General features: G+C 44.1%; 1 long non-coding RNA gene across 1 annotated transcript; it reads right to left on the bottom strand.

The window, feature by feature from the left end:
• Positions 1–5,257: 5,257 nt before the first annotated feature.
• On the bottom strand, positions 5,258–10,221 carry LOC114640528. The gene is made up of 3 exons (XR_003714156.1): positions 9,898–10,221; positions 6,162–6,243; positions 5,258–5,642 (listed from the first exon to the last, which is right to left on the bottom strand). It is a non-coding gene; the product is annotated as an uncharacterized LOC114640528 (long non-coding RNA).
• Between the last annotated feature and the right edge of the window lie 5,418 nt (positions 10,222–15,639).

The raw sequence follows: 15,639 nt of genomic DNA, 5'->3' as shown, positions 1-15,639 counted from the left end.
CAACTCTTAGGTATTGTGCCTATACAACTCATTTAATAATACAAGGTTTAATCTCAGTCTTCTTAATAGCTGCTATTACAACTTGAGTTGGATAATTAAAATATGCAAGTCAATAATCAATCAAACTCATCTTTATCTTAGATATTAGTCTGGATTATCACAAAAATATACATCTTGAGTTGTACAGATAATAGGTACCTAGAGACAGGCAATGTTTGCTTGTTCAAATATGCTATAAATAGATGATCTTCAAAAGCGTCAGCGATCCACAATTAAACTTAAGTTGTTTAGCATTTAAGATGTTCTAGGTTAAAAAAAAAAGATGTTCTAGGTTTGAAAAGCGTTTTTAGGATGATAATACAAATTAAATTAAAAAATACAAAATTCTAAACCCACCAAGATAGGATATATAGAAAACTTGAAGTTGCCAAGTATAAATGGACTGGACATTATGAATGTGTCATACCTTATAGTTTTCACAATTGTTATAATTGTATTTAATTTATATCTGAGAGAAAAGGAGTCTTTTTAATTGGACAAATAGGCGGAATTGTGGTGGGTTGGCCTGATGCGGCTTGTACTGCTGACGCTAAATACTGGCCCCTGGAACCTGCTTGTCTCCAGCGATGAGAGAATCCACAGCAGACCCAAGTGATGCTATGTGACCTTGACCTCCAAGTTATCCCTGATTAGTGAATAAAGATGCCTACAGCCTATAGCTGGGCAGAATTCAGATAAGTGGGGCTTGGGTTCCTGGGGCTTCAGGTCTGAGGAGAACCACAAGGGGGAAGGAAGGGAGGAAGGAAGGAAGAGAGAGAAGACACCATGGGGTAAGAATCTTAAAATCATGGCCAGGAGGGCTGACCAATTAGAGTTAAGACCAGATGGAACCAGATGGAATATTGTAAGTAATAATGCAGTTATCGACAGGAAAGCAGACCTTAATAGCATAGAGGGCAGATATCTGCCCAGCTTTAGTGCTGATAAAGGCTTAATATGAATTAAAGGTCACATGTCTTTTATCTGGGAATTGAATAATCAAAGGCTGGGTAGAAGATTAAATATATTCCACAGCACGCATCCCTTCTGCTTCACCCTGTCAGCTGCCCAGGACATGCTCAGTGCTTACAGTGGTCCGTCCCTCAAAATGACTAACTCAGCCCACTTTCTTCTTGGTCAGAGCATCCTATCACCTGGATAGTAGAACACCTCCTGCCTGTCCCTGCAAATACCAAAGAGCAGACACAGCAATGGAATCTACGTTTTATCCAGAAGTCTGGAAATCATATGAAAACACCTCTACTCTGTCTTCCTTCCAGCCAGCAGGTTTATAAGGAGGGAGGAAAGGCAGTTAGGCATTGGAGGCCCAGTCTTGGATCTCTGTTTAGATGGCCAGCCATGCTGCTGAGACTTGTGATGTCTGTGCCTCTGTCATGATCATGCCCGTCCTTCTCATTGTCATCTCTTGAGTCCTCAGTAGGCTTAGTTTCCATGGGTATCAGCCCCACATTATCCCAGGGACCTCCTGAGCTGGAGAGCTGACTTGGAACAAGCCAGCCACTAACAGTGTGTCCACATCAAGCTATTGACGTCATACCTTGTAGGTTCTTTTCTACAATGTGGAGGACAACATGGAATCTAATGTGCCACCATTCATGTCCCACCCTCTGTCAGTCGTCACTGTTAGGAGTAACTCTTGGGGATCTGTTTCAAACAGAAGGTGGCTTCCTGCCACTGTGAACCTGGATGACTACCAGTACGGCCTCTTAGCAGTATGGAATCCTCAGCACATGCTTGTACACAATGGGGTACATACCACATGCAGCAACAATAGTTGTGCAGAAAAGAAGTAAAAAGAAAAAAAAATCAGAAAATCTTCCTTGAGCCTGTAAGGCTCAGAAGTTAAAAGGTAGGAAACGACATACTGAAATGAAAGAAATCATCCCTCTTCTTTCACTGCCTTTAATATTTATTATTGTTTATTTGTATGTGTGTATGTATGTCTGTGCCTTTGTACACATTTGTGCAGGTAAGTGCAGTGCCTGTAGGGACCAGCAGAGGGCGTCAGATCCCGGCCCTGGGGTTAACAGAATGTTAAGAGTTGCTCAATCTGGGTGCTAGGAACTGATCTCTGGGCCTCTGCAACAACAACAAGAAGAAGCGTTAATCACTGAGCCACCTCTCCAGCCCACACATCTGCTTTTATGTTAGAGACACTCTCACAAGCTTATGCAACTTGCTGCTCCATCAACTGGGCATTGTTTTCATGTTCGAGAAACACATCCCTTCAGATGGTTTACATCTATGGCTATGGATTACTGACAAGCAGTCTATTGTGAGGCTGTTGTCTAGGAACACTTCCCTGCCTTGCCATATGCAATAGCCCTGAGGGTGTGAGATGTTGAATTTAAGGCTTTTTCATAGCACATTCCAGATGTTCCACACCTACATGTAAGAGTTCTACCCTCACCCACATCATAGAGATATAGCCACATGTCCCACAGTGCTCCACTATGTTCTTAGTCACGACAGAGGGTAAATGCCTCCTTTTATTCTAGTGAGACTGGGGGATCGAGCAGAGGGCACATGTACTGTAAGTTATACTAAACTGCAGGTGGCCCCAAGGCTGTTTGTAGGAACCAGCCCATCAGAGGAGGGCCTATCAGCATGACATGGAAAAGGTATTGCTACATACAGCCATGATTACAGTCCCTGACTTTTAAACTTCACTCTCGAAGGAAATAATGCTTATGCCCAAAACAAATACAATAAAGAAAATTCTGGTGAGAGTCAACGTCAGAAAAGAACAACTGAACACACATGAGAAGTGTTTCTCTGTACTTGAAGAAGAGCCTCTCTGTACTTGATTTGGGGTAGTGACTTCTGTCCTTGTTGTAGGCTTAAAGACAGAGCTTCAACTAAAAGTCCAGGCAGGCCTCAAGCTCACCAGCTGCTACTCTAGCCCCCCAAGCTCTGGGGTTGCAGGTGCATGTCACCATGTCCAGAGTGACTTCATTTCCACTCTGACTTTTCTCTTTGTCACTGAACAGTTTGCCCTGACAACATGACTAAGTAACCATTGCTAAGAATTAATTGTTGGTTTGGTCTTGACTGTTTCTCACGAAAGGAATGAAATCTATTCCAATTTATCTCATTTATTTCCATGTTGGTGGTCAGTAGACAGATTTAAGGAACACGGACCTGAGTCCTGATTTTCCGTCAAATTCAAGGAACAAGAGTGACTCTAGGGCCACACCTAGCTAGTACCCATTCCCATGTTTAATTCTGCCTGTCCTGCTATGGGTGATTTTCAAACATCTCAACAAAGAAAAAACTAGACAAGTTTAGTTTTATCGCTTTAGCTCCATTGGAGGTTGGAGGGTCGCGCTCCCAGCCACCGGCCAGGGCCCTCTGGATTCACGTGCACACGCACACGTACACGCACACACCCGCCAGTTAATTTTAAATGCCTTGACTAGCTCAAAGGCTAGGCAGTTCTAATCCTTGCCGTAGAAAACACTCCCCTCAGATACTTCTGAGTTAACATCTTTTAAAATCTGTATTTCATCTCTACTATCCCACACACAATTGGGGAAGTGGCCCTTGTGGCCACTTTCCCTGGTTCCCACATGTCTCACAGGTCGCAGGTCTAGTCGTTCTTCTTTTCTGTCATGGAGAGCTCTCCCTTCTACTCTCCCGTAGTTACTAGACAATGCAAACCCCCAGGTCCCGCCTCAGTCTACCTGCCCAGCCATTGGCTGGCTGTACCAATTCTTTATTGCCAATCAAATCCAGCCCGGGGCGGAGACCCTCAGCTTCTGTGAATGCGGCCTTTAGGGGCCGAATTTAATTGAGACAGCATTAGAACCAAGCCCTAAAAGTTTCTTGAGTTAGATGCTGCATTTCTCTAAGTGTCAAGAGAAAAGAATCATAAAGGTTTCCAAAGAGAGAAAATCTAACAACAAACCATAGCAAATATTTAAAAGAAGCTAGTTTGTAAAACAGGTACTTAGTTAGGGTGATTTTTTTTCAAGAGTTTGATAGTAAACTATTTGTGAAAGGGCCAAAAGTGCAGATGAAAACGGCTTAGAACAGTCAAGGTAGGATTTTTCAGAAAGCTTAGCAATCAGCAAAACAGATTGGTTACCTTTGCTCTAAAATGATAACTACAGTAGAATTAGGGAAACATGAACACAGTCTGGAAAAACTAGCATCACAACACAGTTCTAGTTTAGGGGACCCCAGCTTGGTAAAATGTCCTAAGCTTTATACTCTTGGAGGCTATATATTTGAGGAACATAACTATATTAACATACAACAGATCCAGCAGCAAGCAGTTAACATACACCTGTAAGGAGTTCATATGTCTGTATCTATATCATCCATCAATAGATATCTATCTTGGTAGCCATGATTGCCTGTGTAAGAAGGTTGGACCCATTAACATTCCTCCATGGAAGGAAACAGAGTCCACAAGGGAGCGCCTGTCAGAGAGCCCTGTGCGTCCCTTACGAGTTATGGACTGTAAAAGGACACCAGGGTATGTGAGTCTCACTTCTCTGGAGACCCACAGACAGTTAATGATTTCAGGAACAGAGGACCTTTTCTTCAGTGGTATAGCTGCTGGAAAGTTCCATGTGCCTGTCAATAGCCTCTCACCTGTGCTATTGTAAGAAAACCTAAGTTCACTGGGGAACAACCATAACAACAGCATCAGAAATGCGATGCTGAGGGAGCCTAACTGGAAAGAAGAAGAGATCAGTGGCAGTAGACAGGGTCAAGAGAGCGCACTAGAGTGACTGTGACCAAAATACATTCTATACAATTGACAATGCCTCAGTGAAACCCGTTATTATATATATAATTAATATATGTTCATCTAAAGTATTTTAAAACTCAGTTCCTTTTCCAAGAGCTAAAGACTAACAAAAATCACCAGAAAAGAACCATTTTAATGAAATAAAAAAATCACTTAACCTTAGACCATTTTTAAATTTTCCCAAAAGTAGACTGATTTTTAAGAACATCAAATTGCTTTGCAAACAAAGCATAAAAACCTTTCCTCGAAATATTGTGGCTATTATCAACATAATCATACATGAATCTTATAGGATTTATTTTGTACATCTCATATAAATTTGTATTTATTTTCTGATAAATTACAAGAGTCATTTATTGACACAGTGTGTATCTACATGTATCACTAAAGTAGCCACACAGTTGCTAGTCTGTTGTTTATGGCAGTTTCAGGGGCAGACTGAATTTTGTCCCAGATTGTTTTAGAGACAATGTGACATAAAAAAAAAAGTAGTGTTAATTCAGAGCACACTCTTAGAAACTATGAAGTAGAAATTAACATCTCAGAATTTCCTTTGGTGAAATCGCATCAAAAGACGAGGTTTGCTGTGTAGACAGAAGTTAATATCTTTCCTTATAATTTCCATCCTTGGCAAAACAACAATTTTGAGATCCACTGAATGGCCAGCTCCCTCCAGGGGCCAGTATGTAGAGTAACCAAGCTGTGTTACGATAGCACATTTTCCTCTTTCAGGGGGTCATAACCACAGTCAGGCCAATTCTCCAGAAAGCATTCCCGAAAGCTGTCCCCAGGAATGGAGGCTGTGCCACCTTGAGTCAGCCCTCTGAAATAAACCAGAATGAACTGAACAGAAAGGATCCTAGAGACCAAGCAGGCTCTACCCAAGGGAGGAGGAGGGAGGCAAGTGACCCAGATGGGGGAAGAAATCACTAAAGCACTTTCAGGCCAGAGGCCGGATGAAGCTAAAGCCCAGGAACAAACCCCAAAAGTGCATTGCTTGAATTGGCTAAATGAAACCATGAGAGACTGCCTGGATGTGCAAAAGGGAGGGCCTTAGGTAAAATCTGGGGCTGCCACTGGGATTCTTCACTAACTCCACCACTGACTGGAGAGCTCCTCAGTCAGTCCAGTGGAGTCAGCCAACCCGGCTTCAGAGCTCATGCTGCCTGCCTCTGCAAACACCACTGAGCAGAGACATGAACATTTGAGTTGTTTTACAGGGAAGGGAACAACAGCATCCACTCAGAACTCAGTCTCAACGCTCTGCTGGGGTGGTCAGCCATATTCATGAGACTTGTGATCTCTGTGTCTCCTCATGTTCCTGGCTACCCCATGCACTTACCTATCTCTGAACACTCGGGCTCAGGTATTCCTTTGGAAAACTAGTGTCTGCCAGTCTCAGCTGTGTAGTCCTCCAGAAGGCACTGAGTTAGAACAAGCAAACCATTTATAGTGTATTCTTGATAAACTATTAATAATATGAAATGCAGGCTTCTTTCTAAAATATGGATACAAGTGTGTAGTATACAATATGGACACAAATGGACACACAGAGGTGTATACTCTAGTATACAAATGTACATCTCCCTAGCTCCTATCAACTGTTCCTTCTTCCTAGACCCACTTGCTAACGCCTTTCTTCTCCGGCAAGCCCTGTGTGTCAACTGAAGCTCATAGGTGGGTGGGTCTGTAGATCCCTGGGTTTCTGAATCTCTGAGTATTAAATGGAGAGTCATACCTGCTTCCCAGCACTTCTAATTGACCTATGAGAGAATTCTATCCCTTTGTTAAAAGGGGGAATAACCCAGCTTGGGTGCGGCCATGAGATATTCTGAGCATGACAGCTGACTGTCCCTGGAGTGCTGGGTGGGTTTCCTGGTGAAACTCAGACACTGCCCAGCCCCTCCTATTGCCACATCAGCTTGTCACTTCAAGTTCCGGACACTGCAGAGCCCTTGCTCTCTTTCTTATGCCCCTGTTTTTGCTATGTGACAAAATCCCAGAGCTAGAAGGCCCCTGCTGCCTATTTTCTTTGAGTTGTCCAAGCACTTCCCTGTGTAACTTCAGGTATCCTGTATTTTTCACCCTGGCATTTCAAGCTTGCTCTATGCCCCTTCAGCCACAGGCATGCTCTGCCCTGGGGTCCTCTCTGGGAGCTTTTCCTTTGCATTTTAGAAAAGTGTGTGTGTGTGTGTGTGTGTGTGTGTGTGTGTGTGTGTGTGCATCAAGGCAAGTAGCAAAATAGCATAATGTGAGAAAATGAAGAGAAGACACTACAAAGTTTCATAAGTAGATCCAAAATGGGGATGAAGGAGTGGAAAATAAATTCCTGTTTGGGGTGTGTGTGTGTGTGTGTGTGTGTCTACCATTCTGTAATAATTTTATAAGAGGGGTATTAACCTCCTTTTAGCCACGGATGTTCAGAGAGTTTAAGAACTTGCCACATAACAGCTGGGTTGGTTCTTCTGATTACAAAGCCCACACACTATGCACTTCACTGGCTGTCCTGAGACCAGCATTCCAGTCTTCCTAACCTCCTCAGCCAGGGGAACGTAGCCACACACTCAAGTAGTGCATGCGGCCAGAGGTTTTATAGTGTATGGATGTCTTCCCATTTTGCTGTGAGTTCGCTTTACAGGAATATTGCCCAACAGGTTTTGCACAATTCAACTGCAATTGCCAAACAAGAACATTTTAAGCCAAGTAAACCATACCTGAAACAATGTCATTTATTATTTTAGATATAAGATGGAAGTTAATGATAATTAAATAATGGCTCAAGTATGAGATGAGATTCCACTCCAATAACAGAAGGGTTTCCTCCTTGTCTGAATTGATATATATATATATATATGGTACATGTGCGTTATCCATATATATATGCATGCTCATTGCTGATATACAGAAGGAGCTCCGTAATGGTAAGCTGTCATCATCATCATTTTTGCCCGCAGGCTGCAAATCTTCACTGTTGATCTAAAATACATACCCTTTACTTTGATTCTAATGGACTCTAATCATTGCTCTAAATCATCTCCTGGACTGACCCTCGGCCTTCAGCAGTGACCCATGTGCCTCCAATTCAGAGCTGTGTCATCTGACTACTGGGTCCCAGAACAATGCCCCCCCCCAATAATCCAGCCTCCACAGCAATGTTGGGGCAATGTTGTACGACCCGTAAGGGTGAACACTGTCAGCAGACTTGGACTTAAATCTTGATGGCTGTGTAACTGAGTAGATCACAAGACTCAGTGTTCACATTTGGAAAGTGGAAATAACTCTTGTCCACAATACAGGGCCCTGTGGCCCCAAAAAGCCATGTGTCCAAGGAAACCAGTCTGGAGCAAGAATGGGGTCAAGATGTGTTCAAATCCTGAAGATTTTGTCCTGAGGCTGGCATGAGCAGATAGCTTCCTCCCTTCTCTGGGCCTGCATGTCCTGGCACTCGTAGCCTTATGACCCCCACATCTGCCACCCTTGAGGCAGTCACATAGCTTGGTGGCCAGGTTTTAGGTTAAACTTCTTCTCTCCTAAAAGGAGAAAAGCACCTGGAATTTCTCTTCATGCAAGTGAAGCATTTCCAGCATCAATGATCCAGCCAATGAAGTATGCTCACCATGAAAAACTCCTACTCACTTCCCAAGGTTTGTTAGTCCCTTGTTCGCCCCTAGTGATGAAAACTGTCTTGCTGAAAACCATCTCCGAGAAGGCTACTTCGACAAGGTCTTGTCTAACCTGCCCATCCAGCTAAACATCTTTCCTTCTAGTCCAACAAGATATCCTGAGGGGAAAAGCAGACTTGAGCTAATAGGGCCCAGAACCAAACAAACTCTCAAGGTTACCCAGTGTTTTCTAGAAAGGCTTTATGATTTAAATTAGTTTTATATCTAGTTTGTAGTTCATCTAGTAGGTCTAGTCAAATTGTTGACAAATCTGGATAAAAATGATGGATCGAGGGTACTTGTTCTGGGGAGAAATGGGGTATCTATCATATAATTCTTTGTTCTGTTCACCCTTAGCCTTCTATTTCCAGAAGTCAACAGCCTCTGCTTTGAACAGATGCCAGAATTTGCTAAGTGTGGCAATTCTCAACAATACCAAGCACCAACCTGAGCATGTCCTGGGTACCAAAGGGCTGAGCCCTGCCTGTGCTTCATTTGGCAAAGTAGTCCCTTAGGACTACTCCGACGTAAAAATAATATTTCAAAGGGATTTGAGAAGCGTGTGGTCACTTAAAGGGCGCTGAGACATAGGCTCTGAGCTCCCTTGCTGGCTGTGATATCTGGATCAAGTGATCCTGGCTGTAAAATGTATGTAAATGTATGTAAATGTATGTAGATGTATGTAAATGTATGTAAGGAAGTGTGTGCACGGGGCACAAATGGTGCCTGGTGTTCACAAGTGCTGGATATAAATTGGACTGTTAAGAACAGCCAAGCAATACATTTGTTTTATAGAAAATAGAGTGGAGAAACGAAGCTGCCAGCCCACATGCATGCAGAGACACAGGCAGGAGAGTAATAGCAACAACAATGACTGTGGGCTGAAGGAGCTAAGAAAGGGGTTGTAGGTCAACTGAAGAGGAGCATCTGGACTTATGAAATTACAGTGCTCCAAAGCTATGTTGGCAAAAGATAAAAACCACAGAAAAAAAATCAATGTGAATGGATCAAGATAGTAGATTAACAGTGACCCACCTTTCCTAAAAAGCATTTGTTTCTAAGAGAATAAAGAATACAAAATGATTGCAGGAAAATTACCAGGAAACAATCTCTTGTCCCCTCTCTCCCCTCTCCCCCCTCTCCCCCTCCCACCCTCTTCCCTCTCTCCCCTCTTTCCCCTCTCTCCCCTCTCTTCCCTCGCCCCTCCTCTCTCCCTCCCTCTCCACCCTCCACAGTTAATTCTCCACTGCTCCTTCACTGAGGGCATCTATGGTGCAGACCAAACAGTGGACCAGGGTTCTCCCATCATTTGACTCTTGAGAAAACAGACTCCATTAACTGCTATTACTTGAGGGATCTGGAAAGAACTGATGAGCCTATGGTTGCTTATAGAATTGTATCCTTGAAAGTACTCACTTGGCCCTGGATGCAAGCTCACACCGAATCCCAGCACATGGGAGATGAAGATAGGAAGATCCGGAGTTTGGAGCCAGTTTAGGCTGCATGAGGCCCTGTCCAAAAACAAGACAACAAAAGGAATGTGATTATTATCAGACTTTCAGTCATTTACAGTTTATGTGAATTAGTTCAAGTTGTTTTATTCCAAGTAGATGGCTAATTTCTTTCAGGAAAAGCCAGTGATGTCTCTGTTAAGGGAGGCTCCTGGCCAGGACTGTCAGGTCAACAGCAAATGACAACTTTCCTTTCAGAGATGAGGAGCCCAGCCCTTGGCTGGGGAAAAGCAGAGGCTTCCCATGTTTTTCCCAAGGACAAGGACTAGCTGGAGTCAGCTGAGAAAGTTCTGGCTCTCCCTCAGAAACTTCATAGCAAGACTTGCTGTATCTGGAGCTATTCTTGGACCAGCTCTGCCTGGCCCTGGGGCTCCAGTGAGTGATGGAGCTGAAATTCCACTGTTGCATAAGTCCCTTTACACAGGTTTCAGTTTTAGGAAATGAAAGTGGCAGGCTGTGAACTGTGAATTTCTGATCCGACTGAGCCCTCCTCATGCCTGGCCTCACGCCAGGCCTCCCCGCTCAGGCTGGTTCAGAAAGGCTTTCCTGCAAAGGAATGCTAGGACAACTATAACCACTGGGCACCAGAGAGGTGCTAAGTAAGTGCTTGTCCTAGGCAAGAGTTTGTGTACCATCTCAGGAGCCAGCAGCCTTAGCTAGCCAGTGGGGGTGACCAGGGAAGGCAGGGTTCTTTTTACCTGTGTGTGTGTGCTGTGTGCGAGAGAGGGAGAGGGAGAGGGAGAGGGGAAGGGGGGGGGGAGGGAGAGGGAGAGGGAGAGGGAGAGGGAGAGGGAGGAGAGGGAGACGGAGGAGACGGAGACAGAGGAGACAGAGACGGAAATGGATACAACAGAGAGGGAAGAGACGGAGACAGAGGTGACAGAGATGGAGACGGAGACACCAGTTCTTTCATGGCTCCCCTTTATGGCAGTGTCTGCAGACTTTGCTGATTCTGGTAGAAGACATATAGCTATGATTATCTTTAACTGTCTTGCAGTTCTTTGGAGATACACCCTAAATAGTCTCCTGAATGTGTGAGTAAGCAAACACTCTACACTATATGCTATTTATTAGTTGGCTGGTTCCCAATATTGCAGCTGCTGAAAAAAAAAATCTTGGACAATGAGCCCACTTAAAACAAGAACAACATTCCTCAACTCCCCTTGTGGTTAGATGTTTCCATATCTGCACAATGATAGGCCTGATTTGTGACAGCTTTAGTGACCATTGTTTGGGCTTCCTGCTTAACAGTGTTCATCTAGCATGTGGCTTTGGAAGAGATACTGTCTCCTACCAGGGCAGAAGCAGACTGCATGGAAGTGGTCATTTAAGGATCATTTGGAAGTGCTGGACTGTGTTTTGTTGGGGCAAGCATGTGAAGGAGTGTTTTCCTGAAGTGGACACACGTGAGAGGACGGTTTGTTAAAGCAGACACGTGAAGGAATGTTCAGCTGAAGCAGACACAGCTGAAAGGATGTTCAGTTAAAATAAGCATGTGAAAGGACACATGATGAAAGATTTTTGTTAACAACACACACGTATTGGTCCATCTTGCCCTGTGTAGTTGAGCTCCATTTGTTGGGACTCCATAAAGAGAAATATACCAAAAAACTTCTGGTAGTATGTTGTGACTTCTTGAGGCTTCTAAGGACTCAGGCTGATTAGCAGAGTGATGACAGTTGAGACAGACGTGTTGATCATCGATTTGTTGAGAGAGGCACAGCAGAGAACATTTTCTGGGATTCCTATTGGCCCTGGTCCCTCCTGCTGACTAGTGCCAAGGCTGAGGCCTGGCAGTCTGTGTTAGGTAGTGCCACTACTGCTGATCCTTGTTTGCTATCCTGACTTTACAGAACTGGACTGCTGATACACCCATAAAATGTTTCCGAGTGGATTGAGCTGCCACTGCTGATCTCTGAACTGAACTGCTGATTTCCAGACAACACAGATGGGAGTTGCTACAAAGAACCATTCTAAACAGGTCCACTTCTCCCCCCATATTCTTTCTTTCCCACTATCCCTAGTGGGTGGTGGGCTAAAAGAGAGGTTAAAAGGTTTAAAAACCATCATTAAAAATAAGTTTTAAAAAAATTACACTTTATTCTTTGATTGGCAATGAGGGTGTACCCCGACATACCTGTCACAAGAGAAAATAGCAAGTAAACATTGCATTACTGCTTTCGCCTGCTGAACACCGTAGCTGGTTTTCCTTAACTATGCTCAGAATCCAATGCCCGTGATCAAATGCCGCACTTCTCCTGTCATCTATTGAAAATGGCACTGGAAGTAAAACCCAGAATGTTTATGTTGGGGCATTTCCACACCATCTAAAGTTGAAGGTTCATTAAGTCATTCAGTTAAACCACAAACATCAGCTGTGGAATAGCCCTTCAGGCATTGTGACTGTTCACTCTCAAGTTGTGCCCACCTTCAGATTCTTTTCCTATGACCTAATCCTCTGTGCCTGCAGATGTCACATGGCTTTCCAGAATTGCTCTGAGAGAATGGATTCAATGACCCCAAACAAAATGCGGCTCCTTTGGCTTCTGCTATTTGCCCAGTGTTGCCTTCCAACAACCTTGAAGCTGATTCGTGGACTGGTTAATGAGTGTGGAAGCTAAGTCTCCAACATACCACTGGTATAGCCGCTTAACCACAATTGCAGTCTTTTGAAACAGCACAAGGTCATTATAGTACAGTTCTGGAGGTCAGACATCCAGAATCTGCCTCATTGGCTAATTCTGTTAGAGCAGGGCCACCCTGCTGGCTGGAGACTGTAGGCCTGAACCTGTGTTGCCAGCTTCCCTCTCATTAGAAGCCACCAGCGTTACTCAGCTCCTGCTTCTTCCTCTGTTTTCAAAGCCAGAAGTGTAATACTTTCAACTCTTGCCCAACTGAGATGAGACCCTTTGGGCTCCTGCTCTTACCTGGGCCTACTCAAATAAACCAGAATAACTCCTGTCTCAAGGTCAGCTGACAAGTATCCTTAATTTCATTTGGAGCCTTCATCTTCATTGTCATGTGCAACTGGTATGAGTAAGGGTTCTTTAAAGAAACATAAGTAATAGAATGAATATATATTAAAAGCAGATTTATTACATTGGCAGACACGATGTGATCTGGTTGAACAATGGCTGTCTCACATTCAAACATCCGGGTATCTAGTAGTCACCCAGTCCACCTCACTAGTTGTCCCAGCAGTTCCTGTCTGGTGCTGAAGGCCTAGACAATTCCTGGAGAGTCTACCCTGGAAGCTGGTTCTCGAATCAGTGAGGGAATGCGGCAACAGAGTAAAAGATCTTATCATCAAGAATGAAGGCACACAGGCAGGAATTCCCCCAAATTCATATTCTGAAACTTAATTTCCAAAGGGAGAGTAGTAAGAGAGCGGTCTTTAGAAAGTGATTAAGTCATGAGGGTGGAGCTCCATGGGGATGGGATCAGAGCCTCACAGAGGGGCTTCAGGGAATAGATTCACTCTCTTCTGCTCTTTTGCAATGTGAGGGTACAGATTTATTCCCTCTAGAGCAGCAGTTCTCAACCTGTGGGTCGTGATTCATTTGGCAAACCTATCTCTAAAACTATTTACATTGTGATTCATATCAGTAGAAGAATTACAGTTATGAAGTAGTAATGAAAATAACTTTATAGTTGCAAGTGTCACTACAACATAAGGAACTGTATTAAAGGGTTACAGTGTTAGGAAGGCTGAGAGACCTTGACCCTGCACTTCCTAGCCTCCGGCAAGGTCACATACATTTCTCCTTATAAGTTACCAGACTTTGCTGTTTTGTTACAGTGGCACCAAAGAACTAAGGCTCTATGCCGCACAACTTGTTTGGGTTCCAGGGACAGGATGAGGACATCTAAGGGAAACCATAATTATGCCTGTCCCAAGAGCAGTATGAAGGAAGTGTGAGAGTTGGATGGAGGAAGCCACTCTCAAGTGTAGCAGTTGCCATAAGACAGCTCTCATAGGTGTTTCTGTGTTCAGAAGAATCTTAAGCATCAGGATGATGGCATCTCTCTGACACTGCCTGTCTGTGAAATGGCTCTACTGCCAGGATCTCCACACCCCCCCACCCCTGTTGCCATGGTTTCAACCAACACTGTCCTCCAAGGCCTCATGAGTCAAAAGCTTAAGCTCAAATGGGAGTTACTGAATGTTGCGGTGGTTTGAATCTGCTTGGCTGAGGGAGTGGCACTATTAGGAGGTGTGGCCTTGTTGAAGTAGGTGTGGCCTATTGGAGAAAGTGTGTCACTGTGGGGGTGGGCTTAGAGACCTTCCTCCTAACTGCTTGGAAGACAGTCTTCTCCTAGCTGCCTTTGGAACAAGAGGTAGAACTCTCAGTTCCTCCAGCACCATGCCTGCCAGGATGCTGTCATGCTCCTGCTTTGATGATAATGGACTGAACCTCTGAAACTGTAAGCCAGCCCCAATTAAATGTTGTTCTTTTTAAATGTCACCTTGGTCATAGTGTCTCTTCACAGCAATGAAATTCTGACTAAGATAGAAGTAGAAGAAAGTTTAAGCTGGGGGCTGGTAGGAGGCCTTAGTTTACTGGGAACCACTTGGCCCACCCGCACAGTGACAGGTTGGTGACATTAAGGAGCTGGTAGGTCAAGGTCAGAGTCTGAAGCAGGAAATGAAATGTATTATTTAGGAGAGGGGAAGTCAAAGATGCAATGACCTTGGAGGAATGTTTAGTTACCTCTTCTACTTCTTTTATTTCCAGGGATTGGGTAATCAGAAAATATTTTCTCTGGATATTAATCATTCTTAGTAGGAGCCTGGGGTTGAAGAGACGTAGAGGTTACCAGAAGTGCCCATTTCCCACCTGGAATTTCATGAGTCCTGGATAGAGAGGTAGAGGGTCTTATTTTGTTGATAGAAGAGGGAATGGTATTGGCAAGACCAGTATGGGCAGCCTCCATATCTGCCTGGTCACTCCTTCCAATTATTTTCTGTCTGATCAAAGAGGAAGCAGACAAAAAGGCCAGTTATTCCTAGGAATGATAAAATTTTCCTCTTTAATAGAGGGGACTGTGAGAGGCTAGATAAGTGTTTTCTATCCAACGTAATGGCTTTGTACGTTGGAATAATCATTAGTCCCAAGAAGATGACCTGAGGGATGGACAATTAGACCTTAGATGGTGAGACTCTGTAGCCTCGGCTGGACAAGAGCAGAAGTGTCACTTTGGCTAATTTGTAGGGATGGACTGCAAAGGAGAGTGTCATCTACTTACTGTATGAGCTTAGGTTTGGGGGAGAGATAAAGAAAAAATGCTTTGTGACCAGGTGTTGAGGGGGATAGAAAAGAAGGCATCCTTGAGGTCCAGGACTAAGAAATGGGAGGTCCCTGAGGGGACAGTGGAAAGAGTGTATACAGGTTAGTTATGACAGGGTAGAGGGGACCACTGTAGAACTGATGAGCTGAAGATCTTGAACCAGGCAGTAGGTTATTGGGATTCTTAACTGCAAGTGTAGGGGTGTTAAAGGGTGAAGATATGGGGGCAAACTAGTTTTCATAGGAAGTCGGGATAATAGCCTTAAGTCCCCTGAAGAGGGAGAGAGAGAGGGAGGGAGGGAGGGAGAGAGGGAGAGAGAGAGAGAGAGAGAGAGAGAGAGAGAGAGAGAGAGAGAGAG

The sequence above is a fragment of the Grammomys surdaster genome, unplaced genomic scaffold (genome assembly GCF_004785775.1).
Source record: "Grammomys surdaster isolate TR1022 unplaced genomic scaffold, NIH_TR_1.0 125834, whole genome shotgun sequence".
In the NCBI taxonomy this organism is placed as follows: Eukaryota; Metazoa; Chordata; class Mammalia; order Rodentia; family Muridae; genus Grammomys; species Grammomys surdaster.
The sequence above is the reverse complement of the archived record's forward strand: the minus strand, read 5'-3'. Positions and strand labels throughout refer to the sequence as shown.